Source organism: Phyllobates terribilis, unplaced genomic scaffold, assembly GCF_046119375.1.
Source record: "Phyllobates terribilis strain yellow unplaced genomic scaffold, ASM4611937v1 Scaffold_4__5_contigs__length_816908805, whole genome shotgun sequence".
Lineage (NCBI taxonomy): Eukaryota > Metazoa > Chordata > Amphibia > Anura > Dendrobatidae > Phyllobates > Phyllobates terribilis.
In genome coordinates this window covers 57,095,980-57,112,620 of record NW_027362764.1, presented here as the reverse complement: position 1 = coordinate 57,112,620, position 16,641 = coordinate 57,095,980, and positions in this window count along the sequence as shown.

Genomic DNA, 16,641 nt, shown 5'->3' with positions numbered 1-16,641 from the left:
GTCGGGCCTCGAGAGGAGGGGAGGCTGCCCCACAGAGAAGATGGAAGAACCTGCATCATGTACAGAAAGGGTAAGTCCATGTGCAGTGTGTGCGTGTGTTATATATATATATATATATATATATGTATATGTGTGTGTATGTATCTATATCTATGTATTTGTGGACCATCAGAGGGGCTCACTCGCTGTCGTGGCCCGGGCTGCTTCCTCTGTGCAGGACCGCTGGCACTTCACCTGACATGGCCGTGAGCTGTGCGGCTGTGTCTGGTATTAATGACACGGCAGGGGCGACACTGCGCCTATAATTGTGCTTGTGTATTGCCCCTGTCGCGCAATTACTACCAAACACAGCCGCAGAGCGCACGGCCATGTCAGGTGAAGTGCCGGCAATCAAGCAGCGCCAGAGGTCCTACACAGATGCTGTAGAAGCAGCCCAGGCCCCAACGGCGAGTGGGCCCCTCTGATGGTCCAGGGCCATGTCTGTGACATGCCGGCGGCCCTGCACTGAGCCATGCATGAGGAGCTGCTGGACAGGACAATTTTATGTGTTTATAAGATATGTACGTATGCATGTGTCTGTGCGCATATCTGCGTACCGTGTGCATGTGTGCGCATATCTGCATATCGTGCGTGCGCACGTGTGCTGGCCCGGCCGCATCACAGCTAGAAGACACGGCCCTGTGCGCGGCAGTGTCTGCTAGCGTGACGTCATGCAGTGCGCCCTTCACTGCTTCTTACCACCATAGAGGAGCTGGACGACTGGAGCCGAGCAGGGGGACGGTGAGTGATGTGTCAGTGTGTGCAGATATCATTGTGTAATATGTCTGTTTATATGTATTTTTGTGTTTATGGCTATGTGCCCACGATGCAGAAATGCTGCATATTTTTTCCGCTTCTCCCTGGCAGGAAAAACGCATGCAGATTTTACATGCGTTTTTCCCGCCAGGTACAAGCGTTTGTCATCGGAAGCTGAGTATAATCTTTATTTTTTTTATTTTAAATTCTTTTTTTTACAGGTACTATGGTTCCCGGGTCTGGATGAGAGCCTCCTCTGCTCAAAACCCGGGTACCATCCGCACATTGAATCGCTTAATATCCGCATGTGCACATGTAGTCATGCGGATATTAAGCGATTCAATGCAAGTCAATGGCGGCAATTACGCTGCGTGTCCGCAAAATTAATGGACATGCTGCGTTTTTTTCCGCAATGATAATCCGCATTGGAAATTTCCGCAGCATGTGCACAGCACATGCGGATTATCATTGGAGACCATGGGGCACGTATTACCAAGCGTTTTTTCAGCGTTTTCACTGCGGAAATTCCATGGCAAAAACGCTTGAAAAACGCACAGTGGGCACGCAGCCTATGCGTGTATGTATTTGTCTTTGTATATGTCTGTATATGTTTGTTTGTGTGTGTGCGGCCTCCTGCTGTATCTGGGGGGGGGCGCCGTTCGTCCTCCGGCTGTTTCTGGGGAGGGCACCGTGCGTCTTCCGGCTGTATCTGGGGGGGCGCCGTGCGTCCTCCGGCTATATCTGGGGGGGCGCCGTGCGTCCTCCGGCTATATCTGGGGGGGCGCCGTGCGTCCTCCGGCTATATCTGGGGGGGGCCGTGCGACCACCGGCTGTATCTGGGGGGGAGGGGCGCCGTGCGACCTCTGGCTGTATCTGGGGGGGGCGCCGTGCGACCTCTGGCTGTATCTGGGGGGAGCGCCGTGCGACCTCTGGCTGTATCTGGGGGGAGCGCCGTGCGACCTCAGGCTGTATCTGGGGGGAGCGCCGTGCGACCTCCGGCTGTATCTGGGGGGGCGCCTTACGGCCTCCGGCTGTGTATAGGAGGATTATGTGAAAGCTCATATTATACAGTATGAGACCCTACATACATAGGGGGATGTCAGCATACTTAATTGTGCTCAATATTAAGTCATACAATTAATATAAAAAAATAATTATAATTAATATATTAATATTGTGTAGAATTAATTTCACATGAACTATCACATGATCTATCAAAGGGGGATCCTGTGACAAGTCATGTGATACATCAGGTGTGGGGGGGGGGGGGCACGCCATCTAAACTGCCCGGGGCCCTTGCTACTCTTAATCCACCCCTGCACGTTAATGACTGGGCCAATTTTTACAATTCTGACCAGTGTCACTTTGAGGTAATTACTCTGGAACGCTTCAACGGATCCCCCTGATTCTGAGATTGTTTTTTCGTGACATATTGTACTTCATGATTGTGGTCAAATTTCTTTGATATCACTTGCTTTTATTTGTGAAAAAAACGGAAATTTGGCGAAAATTTTCAAAATTTTACAATTTTCAAAATTTGAATTTTTATGCCCTTAAATCAGAGAGATATGTCACACAAAAGAGTTAATAAATAACATTTCCCACATGTCTACTTTACATCAGCACAATTTTGGAACCAATTTTTTTTTTTATTAGGGAGCTATAAGGTTATGTGCCCACGATGCAGAAATGAAGCAGAAAATTTCTGCTTAATTTCTGCATCTCCTTGCCCGGATAAACGCATGCGGAATTTGACACGCATTTTTCGCGCGTTTTACAAGCACATGCGTTTTCTAATGCATTGTAGATGGCAATTTCGCATGCGTAAACGCACAAATAATGGACATGCTGCGGATTTTTGAGCGCATCAAAAACGCTGTGCGGAATTGCATTGGGGACCATGGGAGAAGGATTACCAAGCGTTTCCGCTGCAAAAATTCTGCAGCATAAACGCTTGAAAAACGCATCGTGGGCACGGACCCTAAGGGTTAAAAGTTTACCAGCGATTTCTTATTTTTCCAACAAGATTTACAAAACCATTTTTTTAGGGACCACATCACGTTTGAAGTCACTTTGAGGGGTCTTTATGACAGAAAATACCCAAAGGTGACACCATTCTAAAAACTGCACCAGTCAAGGTGCTCAAAACCACATTCAAGAACTTTATTAACCCTTCAGGTGCTTCACAGGAATTTTTGGAATGTGGAAGAAAAAAATTAACATTTAACTTTTTTCACAAAAATGTTATTTTAGAGCCAATTTTTTTTATTTTCGCAGGGGTAACAGGAAAAAACGGACCCCAAAATTTGTTATACAATTTCCCTTGAGCACACAGATACCCCATATGTGGGGAAAAAACACTGTTTGGACACACGGAAGGGAAGGAGCGTCACTTGTCTTTTTGAATGTAAAATTTGCTTGAATAATTAGCGGACACCATTTTGCGTTTGGGGAGCCCCTTGGAAACTAGACCCCTCAGGGGACTTGTTTAGATGTGTGGTGAGCACCTTGAACTCCCAGGTGCTTCACAGAAGTTTAAAATGTTGAGCCGTAAAAATAAAATTTTCAAATTTTTCACACAAAAATGTTTTTCCGCAACCAATTTTGCATTTTCATAAGGGTAACAGGAGAAAGTGCACCATGCAGTTTGTTGTGCAATTTCTCCTAAGTAAGCAGATACCCCATATGTGGGGGAAAACCACTGTTTGGGCGCACGGCACAGTTCGGAAGTGAAGGAGCGCCATTTGACTCTTTGATTGTAAAATTTGCTTGAATAATTAGCGGACGCCATGTTGCGTTTGGAGAGCCCCTGATGTGCCTAAACAGTGGAAAATCCCCACAAGTGACACCATTTTGGAAACTAGACCCCTCAGGGAACTTTTCTAGATGTGTGGTGAGCACCTTGAATATCCAGTTGCTTCACAGAAGTTTAGAACATTGAGCCGTAAAAATAAAAAAATCAAACTTTTTCCACAAAAATGATGTTTTAGCCCCAATTTTTTTATTTTCACAAGGGTAAGAGGAAATTTCTCCTGAGTACGCCAATACCCCATATGTGGGGAAAATACAGTGTTTGGGCGCACGGCAGAGTTCAGAAGGGAAGGAGCACTGTGTGACTTTTTGAACGCAAAATTGGCTGGAATTGGCTGGAATCGAGAACGGACGCCATGTCGCGTTTGGAGAGCCCCTGATGTGCCTAAATAGTGGAAACCCCCCACAAGTGACACCATTTTGGAAACTACACCCCTCAAGGATTTTATCAAGGGGTATAGTGAACATTTTGAACCCAGAGGTACGACACAGAATTTGATAACATTAGGTCATCATATTGAATAAGTTGTCATTAGTCTTGAGCGCAAGTGCTCGCTACTTGAGTTTGCATCGGGTACTCAGGTATGCACCATGTATCACGCGTGCTCGAGTGACATGCTCGAGTCCCTGCCCGCATGTTTCATGGTTATTAGACACCCCAAAAAAAACATGTGGGGATCGCTCGTGCATGGCAGGCAATACCCGCAAGGTTTTTTTGGCTGTGAAGCACCATCCCTGTGCTATACAGGCTGTCAGCGCTGCAGATGCAGAAGATACTTTGGTCATGCACTTCGCATGACCAAAGTATCTTCCTGCTGTCTGGTGACCCGGATGTTGTCATGACGACATTGGGTCATCATGGCAACATCCGGGAAGCCGCAGCAGACAGCGTTGGATGCTGCCAGGAGAGGTGAGTATCGCGATCACCTCCCCTTGCCACAGCAATGCTGCGATCGACTTCGATCGCAGCATTGCGGGGGTTAATGTCCCAGGAGCGGTGCGGGACTGCTCCTTGCACATATCAGCTGTGACAATCAGCTGACACCCAGTGGCAATCGCGCCCACACAGCCTGTGTGCGGGAGCGATCGCCATGACGTACTATTCCGTACCTGGCTCTTAAGTCCCAGGGTGCAGGTACGTATTAGTACGTTATGGGCTTTTAAGGGTTAAGCCAGCACATGTTGTACATGCATTTCTCCTTGAAAGCCTGAGAAATATGGGTCGTTCGAGACATTGTTCAGAAGAACAGCGTACTTTCATTAAAAAGTTGATTGGAGAGGATAAACTTATAAAGAAGTGCAGACAATGATAGGTTGTTAAGCTAAAATGATCTCCAGTGCTTTAAAATAGAAAGCAAAACCAGAGAGATGTTTAAGAAAACAGAAGACTACTATTCGAATGGATCGAAGAATAGCCAGAATGGCAAAGGCTCAGCCAATGATCAGCTCCAGGATGATCAAAGACGGTCTCAAGTTACCTGTGAGTACTGTGACAGTTAGAAGACTCCTGTGTGAAGCTAATCTCTTAGCAAGAAGTCCCCGCAAAGTCCCACTGCTAAGAAAAGACATGTACTGAAGTGGATACAATTTGTAAAAGAACGCATCAACTGGCCTAAAGAGAAATGGAGAAACATTTTGTGGACTGATTAAAATTAATTGTGGACTAAGTAAAGTTATTCTTTTTGGATCCAAAGGCCGCAGACAGTTTGTCAGATGACCTCTAAACTCTGTATTCAAGCCACAGTACACTCTGAAGACAGTGACACATGGTGGTGCAAGCAACATGATATGGGCGTGTTTCTCTTGCTATGGTGCTGGACCTATTTACCGCATACCACAGATTATGGACCAGTTTGAATATGTTAAAACACTTGAAGAGGTCATGTTGCCTTATGCTGAAGAGGATATGCCCTTGAAATGGGTGTTTCAACAAGACAACGACCCTAAACACTCCAGTAAACAAGCAAAATCTTTGTTCCAATCCAACAAAATTGAGATTATGGCGTGGCCAGCCCAATCCCCGGACCTTAATCTGATAGAACACTTGTGGGGTGACTTCAAAAATGCTATTTCTGAGGCAAAGCCAACAAATGCCAAAAAATTGTGGGATGTAGTCAAAGCATCTTGGGCTGGAATAACTGTTGACAGGTGACAGAAGTTGGTTGACTCTATGAAACAAAAATGTGAAGCAGTTCTAAAAAACTGTGGGTATACAACTAAATATTAGGTTAGTGATTCACAGGAATGCTAAATCCTCAAAAAAAAGAGACATATTGTGAGTTTGTAAAGACAAATGCAGACACTGCTTTTTATTAGAATAGAATTTTTAACTAATTTATAGAAAATAACAAAAAATTGTTATTATTCATTTTTTGTTATTTTCTATAAATTAGTTACAAATTCTATGCATTTCTCTTCATGTTTTGAATTAGAAAACTGTGTGCAATGTTCCCAATGCATGGAAATAAAAACTAGTGGAAAGATTTTGTGCTAACTGATGTTTTTGAACACACTGCTATTATTTTGAACACTACTGTAAATTCCCTGTTCATGGAGGGTTTAAAAGGGTTTTCCACTTTTCCGGGTCAATTTCAGACACGAGGAAAAATATTTTTTTTATTTTTTACTCTTTGCGTTCTGCATTTGCGTTGGCCGTGTATATAGATCCAGTCGAATTACAAACCTTTCTAGCAAGTCGAGACATAACTCATTTACTCTACATCTTGCTTCAGGATAAACACATTAAGTGATTGTTTAGCGGCCTACTAAAGCTAATGCATTTTGAAGCAGGCGAAATGAAAGGACACATTCCTCTGTCCATTGCTAATATTTATCTGACAGTGATTGGAGAGCGCCGGGGAGAGAACAATGCTCTTTGAAGCTTCGCGCGGCGATCGCACATGATAAATGGCGCTGTCTAAACATTCTGATACTTTCTCATTATGGATGAAGGCGACGTGTCTTATTCACGTGCATTTTCCATAACCTGTTCACCCCTTTTGCTTTCATTGTGAGCCTGAGGCCTAAATTTCCTCTAGGCCTCAAAAAGTGAATTGAGGACAAATGTTATGCAAAAGGGCCGAACAATGGCGGAACAGAGAAACAAAGTGAAAGTTAATGGATATAAAGAGACAGGGGGGCAGATAAATGTCTAAAATAAAGACTGTCTATGTTGCCAAAAACAACCAATCACAGCTCATCTTTCATTCTGTATTCTGCTCTTGAAAAATGTTAGCTGTGCTGTGATTGGTTGCTATGGGCAATGAAAACAATTTCTCCTTTAGGCATTTTCCCAACTCTGCACTTGATGGGGGCCAAAATAGTAAAAATAAAATATTCTCCTCTCCAGTCTTCAAAATGGGGAAAGTTGGCATAGCACAGACTGATGTTAAATCGTTTGTTTTCGTCAAGTAAAAATGGTCAATTTTCATCCGTATGACGTCCGTTTTTCTGTATCAACAGTCACAAGAAATGTATAAAACCAAATACGGGTAATAATTGCAATGCTCCATAAAAAAAAGAACAAAAAGAGATGGGATCCATTTATTTGCACACCCATAGTCTTGAATAGATGCATCTTATACATACATACAGAAAAAAAACTCATCCACGCAGCCCATATCGAATAATGTTGGATTTGATCTCTAAGGTGACGTTCACAAGTTCAGTATTTTACATCAGCATTTCGCATCAGTATTTGGAAGTCAAAACCAGGAGTGGGTGATAAATCCAGACGTGGTGACGTGTTTCTATTATACTTTTCCTCTGATTGTTCCACTCTTGGTTTTGGCTTATAAATACTGATGTAAAATACTGACCACATGCTGAACGTGTGAACGTGGTCTTACACAGACAGCGCACATACATAAAATACGCTCGTCAATGTCTGGTATAAGGCCTCATTCATATGACAGTTTTTCACGTATGAGTTCTATCTGTGATTTTCACTGATATAACACGTACCTATTATCGTCCATGGGGCTTTTTACGTGTCCACTTTTTTCTTCTTTTTTTTTTTTCATGGACTAAGTGTCCACAAAAAGAAAAATGGAGGCATGTCTGTTTTTGATCCAAGTCATGGATAAAACTCACCGGTGCAATTCTATGGGTATGTAAAAAAAACACTCGGACAGCACGCATACATTTTTTACTAATGTGGCACCCAGCTGCGCTTGGTACCACAAATCCTAGAAGGGTGTATTACCGGATTCCTCCACAAGAGGCCCCCACAGCACACACACACTTCCACCTTTCACCTCAGACCAGCAGAGGGAGCCCGTTAGGGATATAAATAGGGAAGGTGGAGCTAGGCAGTTCAGTTCCTCTGAAGAGTTCCTGCAGTAGAGAAGCCTGAGAGAGGTTAGTCTGCAGAACTCAGTTGTAGCTCAGTTAGAGTTCAGGGTGTGCCGGCGCCATAAGATCGGTGAAGCGCGGCAAGCTGCCCTTAGTGTGAGTAGCCTAGTGAGGGCCCAAGCGTGGCCGAAGGCGAGTGGAAAGTGAGTAGCAGTGGGGGCAGAGGAGCTTACCCAGCTCACCCCGAAACATATACCGGACACCGGGTCCGAGCTTACCGGGATCTCTACGACCCAGTAAGGCATAACCGGAATCCCTGGAGAACTACAGGTCCCAGGTTCACCAGAGAGCTGATACGTAACAGAGCCAGGAGACACATAGGCCCCGTATGGTGGGAGCGTGCACTCCCAAGAGAAGGCCCTACCACAACGTCAGCCGGTGCAGGACAGAGATAAACTTAGGCCTAGCTTCAGGCAGGTCAGAAACTTACTACGCAGAGGCAAGAAACAGGAGGCCCTACACCCGCTCATTGGGGAGGATCCTGATATGCACCCTTCACCCTACAGTGCTCTGGAACGTGCCTGAACTTCCATCAGTAAAAGGTACTGAAGTGACTATCGTGTCTGTCCCTGTTCTTGCTCTGACCCGGCTGGGTCTCGCCTGTCCTGCATTCCCCTCTGTGTACGCTGCCCTGAGGCCCAGCTCCACCTGTGGGGAGCTATACCATCGAGCTGCCATATCATCGGCCTCAGTGGACTGCCGCAGCGCTGGTGATTCTCACCAAAAACCACAGGTGGCATCACGAACTTTCATAAAATTAACAAATAATCCCCTTTTAAAAGCTGAACCCAGGGTACGGGCCCGGGAGCCGACCACCGCGACATCCTCAAGGCCAGGCAAAAGGCACGGGTACCGAGTTGTCCCCATCCCCCTGGGCTAGTCATCTTTCCTGCCGTCACGAACAGGATTCCGTGCCCGCTGCAATGACGGAGTGTTATGCCCGTAGCCACCAGGTACTGTGCGCCTTTAATTAAAAACTGTGTATGTTAAACTGTGGTGAAGATTGCCGCCATTGTTGGGCCGCCGAGCGAGAAGAAGGGCGTAACCGCGGGAAACTGAGGGGCGTACCTGCAAAAGCGCGCGAAGCCCCGGACACGCCCCACGCCTTGACGTCAAACCAGGAAGCGCCAGGTCCTGGAAGAAGCATCGCTGAACGCTCTGACATAGGACGCAAGCGACGCAAGGTCCTGAAGACGACCGTCACCTGCGGAGCTGCGGCCTACCGGAAGAAAAGAAAAAGAAGGTAGGCCACGGTTCGCTAGGGGGGCGTCAGAATGTCCGAGGAACAGCACGACGCCGGAATACCGGTTAACGGCCCTGATGTTCAACCCGCGCCCGACGCCGGGCAGGCCGAAGCGGCCGCTCCACCAGCAGCGCCTATAACTCCTGTCATCCCCATAACTCTACCATACATTCCTGGAGCAAAGTGGCTCCCCCAGTACAACGGCAAACCAGATACCCTGTCTGGATTCAAACGAAAGATATGTGGTATCTTGTACGTGTACTCTATGACAGGCAAGCAAAGGGCCGCTGTTGTATTAGGACAACTGACTGGTGCTGCGGAACGGGAAGTGGAAACATGGTCGGCCGCAGACCAGGAGTCAGTGTCCGCAATCTTTAAAAAGCTACAGACTGTTTTTGAGGATCATACTGAGGCGGACCTCCGGATGAGGTTCTATAACTGTTCCCAACAGCCGGAGGACAATGTTCGGGACTACGCCTGGCGTCTACAAGGGGCCCTGCGGGCTCTGAAACAGGTTAGTCCGACCAGTATCGAAAATGAAAACAAAATGCTGAAGGAACAGTTTGTCCAGGGACTGAGGTCTCCAGAGGAGAGCAGGACTGTGCGTTGGTGGTCCTTAGATCATCCAGATGCCACCTTTGACAATCTTAAGGACATGGCTATAAAAGGACTGCAGCCCCTGGAAACAAATTCCATCCAATGTTACCAGGGTGGGGCTACCCCAGTGCCTGCTACACCCACCTTTTCCCCAGTGGCTGCTGAAGCCAAGGTTCCAGCAACGTCCCCTAGAGAGCTGGACAATCTGCGCTCTGAAGTGCGCCAGTTGAGCAAAACCCTGACCACTGTGCTGAGTGCTCTGCAGCTGCGGACGGAGCTCGAGGAAGGAGGGAAAATCCTGTTAGCCGATAGCCCTGAGGATGTCCCCTGGATGCGAAGGAGGAGGAGGAGGACAACACCACCCTCTACGAGGATCAGTGACCAGCGCCGTCCACAGAAGGACCCTACCTGCTACCGCTGCTGCAAAACCAGACACACCGCCCAGAATTGTCCTTTAAACAAGAAAACCCTGGGGCCGAGGGCCGACACCAAGGAGTAACTCACCCAGGCCCCTCAGACTGGTACAACAGGTTCGTCGGAGGAAGACCTTTCCTGTCCATTGTGCTGGACGGCATCCCGACGCACGCTCTGCTGGACACAGGATCTCAGGTAACCATAATGCCTGACGTCCTCTACAAGAGGTTCTGGTCCATGGACGACCTACGTCCGCCAGCTCCAAATCTTTCTGTTTATGCCTCAAATGGACTCCCCCTTAACCTAATCGGGGTTAAGAATGTGACAGTAAAGGTGGGGAGAGTGGAGCTAAAGGACCAGGGACTAATTGTAGTAGAGACTAATCCTGATGATACCAATCAGTGTATGGTACTAGGCACTAACATTGTTGGTAACTGTTTGGGAGAAGTTGTGTTCTTGCTCCAACAGATAGCTGACACTGCCAGACCAGGACAGAGGAGGGCGCTGCAGAAGGAGATCCGAGTCCTGATGTACCAACAGCAAGTAAGGTTAACAGACGGTGAAATCGGTAATGTGCGGGTGACGGACCCCATACCCATTGTGATCCCCCAATGAGTGAAATGCTTATCTGGTGTAGAGCCGCCATAGGTTTTAGCGGACAGAGCTACCAGGCGGTAGTAGAACCATATTTGCTCCGAGCATAGACCCACGCTCTTAACCGCCAGAGGAGTGGTAGATGTACGCAATGGGAGGGTGCCCGTCCGTCTTCTCAACTGTGGGGAAGATGAGATCAGATTGCCACATTATGCCACTGTTGCCAAATTACATGCTGTAAATAACAACTGCATTCACAAGGCGGAGTCATTAACCTCACCAGACGAAGTGGAGGATGATGACCCTGCAACCCAGGTGGAGGGTTGGTGTCAACAGCTCCATGTTGGGACAGACACCACTCCTGCCCATCAGAAACAGGGTGTACACCGGGTGGTTCAAGAATACGCGCAGGTGTTCAGTAAACATCCACTTGACTTCGGGAGGATTAAGGGGGTTTAACATCATATCCCCACAGGTGACCATACACCCATCAAAGAACGTTACAGGCCTATACCACCAGCACACTACCAGAAGGCTAAGGAAATGTTGCACGACATGAGAAAGGTGGGGGTAGTAAGGGATAGTTGTAGTCCCTGGGCAGCTCCCCTAGTGCTAGTTAGGAAAAAGGATGGGAGCATGAGAATGTGTGTAGATTACCGACAAGTAAATCGCATTACACATAAAGATGCATACCCTTTACCATGCATAGAGGAGTCCCTAGCTGCCTTAAAGTCTGCAAATTACTTTTCCACCCTTGATCTCACTAGTGGGTACTGGCAAGTGGCTGTGGCTGAGGAGGATCGGGAGAAGACGGCCTTCACTACCCCGATGGGACTCTGCGAGTTCAACAGTATGCCGTTTGGACTCTGCAATGCCCCTGGTATGTTCCAGAGATTGATGGAGTGCTGCCTGGGACACCGCAACTTCGAGACTGTGTTACTATACCTGGATGACGTGATAGTGTACTCCAAAACGTATGAGGTCCACTTGAAGCACCTGGCGGAGGTATTTGAGTCACTGTCCCAGTACGGAATGAAGTTTAAGCCCTCAAAGTGCCACCTGCTCAAGAGAAAGGTACAGTACCTGGGGCACATTGTCAGTCCGGAAGGGGTAGCACCAGACCCGGAGAAGGTCACTGCCATCCAGAAGTGTCCGGAGCCGAAGAACCTCAAAGAGGTGCGTCAGTTCTTGGGACTAGTAGGATACTACCGGAGGTTTGTAAAAGACTACACCAAGAATGCAGCTCCTCTGCAAGACCTCCTGGTAGGACAGTTCCCCAAAGGCAGAAATCCCCCATTCCACTGGGGTAAGGAGCAAGCCGAGTCTTTTCAGGAGATGAAGGAGATCCTGACAGGTGATGAGATCCTAGCCTACCCTGACTACAGCCAACCGTTCCTGCTGTATACTGATGCCAGCAACAAAGGACTGGGAGCTGTATTAAGTCAGAAGCAGAATGGCCAAGAGAAAGTGATTGCATACGCAAGCAGGAAGCTCCGCCCGACCGAGAGCAACCCAGAGAACTATAGCAGCTTTAAGTTGGAGTTCCTGGCCTTGGTCTGGGCCATCACTGAAAGGTTCAAGCACTATCTAGCCTCCAGTAAGTTCACTGCCTTCACTGATAACAACCCCTTGACCCATCTTGAAACAGCTTAGCTAGGAGCACTGGACAACGATGGATGGCTCGGCTGTCAAATTATCAATTCACAATTAAATATCGGGCAGGCCGCAAGAACGCCAACGCCGATGCCCTGTCCAGGATGCCTCACCAAGTCAGACACAGAAGAAGAAGTGGATGACCTGGAAGAGATTGAGCTACCTGCCTTTCACCAGAATGGGATGATCCACGAGCAACGAGCCTCCAGGAGGCAGCGTGGAAAGACGTTAAACCCCCTGCCTCACCACAGCTGGAAAGAGACCCAGGACAGTGACCCGGTTGTCAGCCGCATCAAGGAGCTGATAACCCAAGAAGCTTCCTCCCTGGAAAAAGAAGCATCTCCGCAAGCAAAGCAGCTGTGGAACGAGAGAAGCCGGCTGTTTATCTACCGTGAGAAGCTGTGCCGGAGGTACGTCAATCCAAAAACCCATGAGCTGGTATGGCAGATAGTGGTCCCCAAGACAGACATCCAAATGGTGTTGGAGGCCTACCACGATCAGGCGGGGCACTTTGGCTGGAAAAAGCTAGAGACCCTGCTGAAGTGTCGATTCTACTGGGTAGGAATGCGCAGCTCCATTGAGAGGTGGTGCCCGGACTGTGGACCCTGTGGCCTTAGAAGAAAAGACTACAGCCGCCAGAAGGCACCCCTGCAACCCATCAAGACGACTTGACCCCTGGAGATCGTGACCCTGGACCATGTCAAGCTGTCCCCCAGCAGGTCAGGGTACTCTTATGCTCTGACCATGGTGGATCACTACTCACGTTTCCTGGTGGTCGCCCCCGTTAAAGACCTGACGGCAGAGACAGCAGCAAAAATGTTCCAAGCGTATTTCTGTAGACCCCATGGTTATCCTGAGCAGGTGCTGACGGACCAAGGCCCGGCCTTTGAGGCTGAGTTGTTCAAGGAGTTCTGCCATCTATACGGGTGCAAGAAGATAAGAACTACACCATACCACCCACAAACCAATGGTCTCTGTGAGAAGGTGAATAACATCATCATCGACCTGCTAAACACCATACCACTCTAGGAGAGAAATCAGTGGCCAGACCTACTACCTGACCTAGTAGATCTGTACAATCACATACCAGTAAGTTCCACCAACTGTACTCATATCTCATGCGAGCAAGGCCAGGAAAGCTGCACATGGACCTGGAGCTTGGTGTTGTAGAACCAGAAGCGGATGTGACCACTGAGGACTGGGACACGGCCAGACAGGAGCAGTACAGAAGAGTACAAGCCTGTGTTGAAGACAGTCTCACTCGGGTGAGGAACAAGCAGGAAGCTCAATACAACAGAGGTGCCCAAGCAGAACCCTTGACACCTGGTGAAGTAGTATTAAAAAGGAAAAGAAGGAACCACAAACTTGATGACCAGTGGGAGAGGGAACCCTACACTGTGTTGAATTCAAGATTTGATAATAAGAAGACCTGCATAATTAGTAGAGACGGAGGAAGGACGACTGCAACAGTATCCAGGGATCAACTGAAGTTGTGTCCAGATCTGCTAAAGCCCCAAGAGGAAGTGCCTCTCATTATCCCGGAGGAGCCTAAAGAAGCAGTAATACACACTGACTTAGGAGATTTCCCAGCAGATTGGCCCCAACTAGGAGGAGCAGTAATCATCCCTGTAATCACCTTCTACCCACAGCAAGAAGAGCCTGTAAGTGCTGAGAAGGAGCCAGCTCAAGAAGAATCCCCGGACGAAGGATCCCCGGCAGGAGAAGAGCAAGAAGGCCCAGCCAATGGTGAACTTGTCAGTCCTGTAGAGAGGTCAATGCAGCCTTGTAGCCCCTCCACACCTAGTACTGACATATTGGGAGGTAGAGCACCTACTAGTGCCTCACGCATTCCAGTACCATGCAGGTCCACTCGTAGTACTAAAGGTCAACCCCATAGCTAAACTCTGACATATGTAGATAGTTACCCCTGGGGTATTAAACTGTATTTCTGTGTGTTTTCATGCATATGTATATTATTGTGCTTTATTACTGAACAGTTCAAGTTATATGGACACTTTGCTTAATGACTTCCTTATTTATCTAAGAACTCTGTGGCTAAGGACTGTGTGCAGCCCAAAAACTATTTATTGTAAATATTTGCATTCCCTGGAGTGCCCTTTTAGGTGACCTCGGAAGTAAAACCTGTCTGGAGTGGCTCTACTGGAGGTCCAACTTGGGATCTTCATGCCCTGCCGCCACCCCAGGGCCTACGTTGAGGGTTTGGGACAGGTCCCTCAAACCACCAAGTACTCTACCCTGTGAGATGGACATCCTGTCTGGGAACCTCACCATAAGAGGCTTGAATTCTGAGGATGCTTTGTACCTGTTTGTTATTATGCAACGTTTAAGAAATGTGCCTCCCATAAAGGGAAGAGTTATTGCATTGTTAATGTTTACTATTGTTGTTTTAAAATATACTTCAGCCCGGGAGTGCTGAGCTTTGCTAGGGGGGAATGTGGCACCCAGCTGCGCTTGGAACCACAGATCCTAGAAGGGTGTATTAACAGATTCCTCCACAAGAGGCCCCCACAGCACACACACACCTCCACCTTCCACCTCAGACCAGCAGAGGGAGCCCGTTAGGGATATAAATAGGGAAGGTGGAGCTAGGCAGTTCAATTCCTCTGAAGAGTTCCTGCAGTAGAGAAGCCTGAGAGAGGTTAGTCTGCAGTGGAGCTCAGTCTAGTTTAGAGAACTCAGTTGTAGCTCAATTAGAGTTCAGGGTGTGCCGGCGCCATAAGATCGGTGAAGCGCGGCAAGCTGCCGTTAGTGTGAGTAGCCTAGTGAGGGCCCGAGCGTGGCCGAAGGCGAGTGGAAAGTGAGTAGCAGTGGGGGCAGAGGAGCTTACCCAGCTCACCCCGAAACATATACCGGACACCGGGTCCGAGCTTACCGGGATCTCTACGACCCAGTAAGGCATAACCGGAATCCCTGGAGAGCGTGCACTCCAAGAGAAGGCCCTACCACAACGTCAGCCGGTGCAGGACAGAGATAAAGTTAGGCCTAGCTTCAGGCAGGTCAGAAACTTACTACGCAGAGGCAAGAAAAGGAGGCGCTACACCCGCTCATTGGGGAGGATCCTGATATGCACCCTTCACCCTACAGTGCTCCGGAACGTGCCTGAACTTCCATCAGTAAAAGGTACTGAAGTGACTATTGTGTCTGTCCCTGTTCTTGCTCTGACCCGGCTGGGTCTCGCCTGTCCTGCATCCCCCTCTCCGTACGCTGCCCTGAGGCCTAGCTCCACCTGTGGGGAGCTATACCATCGAGCTGCCATATCAACGGCCTCAGTGGACTGCCGCAGCGCTGGTGATTCTCACCAGAAACCACAGGTGGCGTCACGAACTTTCATAAAATTAACAAATAATCCCCTTTTAAAAGCTGAACCCAGGGTACGGGCCCGGGAGCCGACCACCGCGACATCCTCAAGGCCAGGCAAAGGCCCGGGTACCGAGTCATCCCCATCCTCCTGGGCTACTCACTACTAGGAGAAGCTGGTCGAATGTCCATCATTTTTTTTGCACACGTAAAAAACTGATAAAACACTGATGGTAAAAACTGACAAACTGACCAAGCTCTGTTGAAAATCTGATCCAAAATACTGATGGCAATTGTTTCGTTTTTTTCACATACAAGAAAAATCACTAACATATGAATGAGCCCTAAGGAATAGAATATTCACTTTCACATTGCCAGCTGTCTTCCCCAGGGGCGGACACAGACTGTAGTGGGCCCCTGTGCAAGAATTTTTTTTGGGCCCCCCCCCTGCCCTTCATAGGGGGCATGAAGGCCCCCCCCCGTGCATCTCTCATCCCCCCGTGCATCTCTGATTCCCCCCACTCCTAGTTAATTAATTGTATTTAAAAAAAATAAAACTTGTTATACTGTACTTACCCCCAGGGCCGGCTCCAGGTTTTTGTGGGCCCTGGGCGACAGAGTTTCAGTGGGCCCCTTTAACACATACCATGATTCCTGATGCACAGATACCGCAAAAAAAAAAAAATATATAGTACAAGGCCAAGGATCTCACTTACTACATTACATGAGCGATATCTATTGTAAATTCTGCAATAGCTCAGAAACCGGCGAAACCTCACAGCGCACAGTGCAGTCCGGACAGTATAGTCCTCCATACAGTATAATGGACCCCATATAATGCTCCATACAGGATACTGACCCCC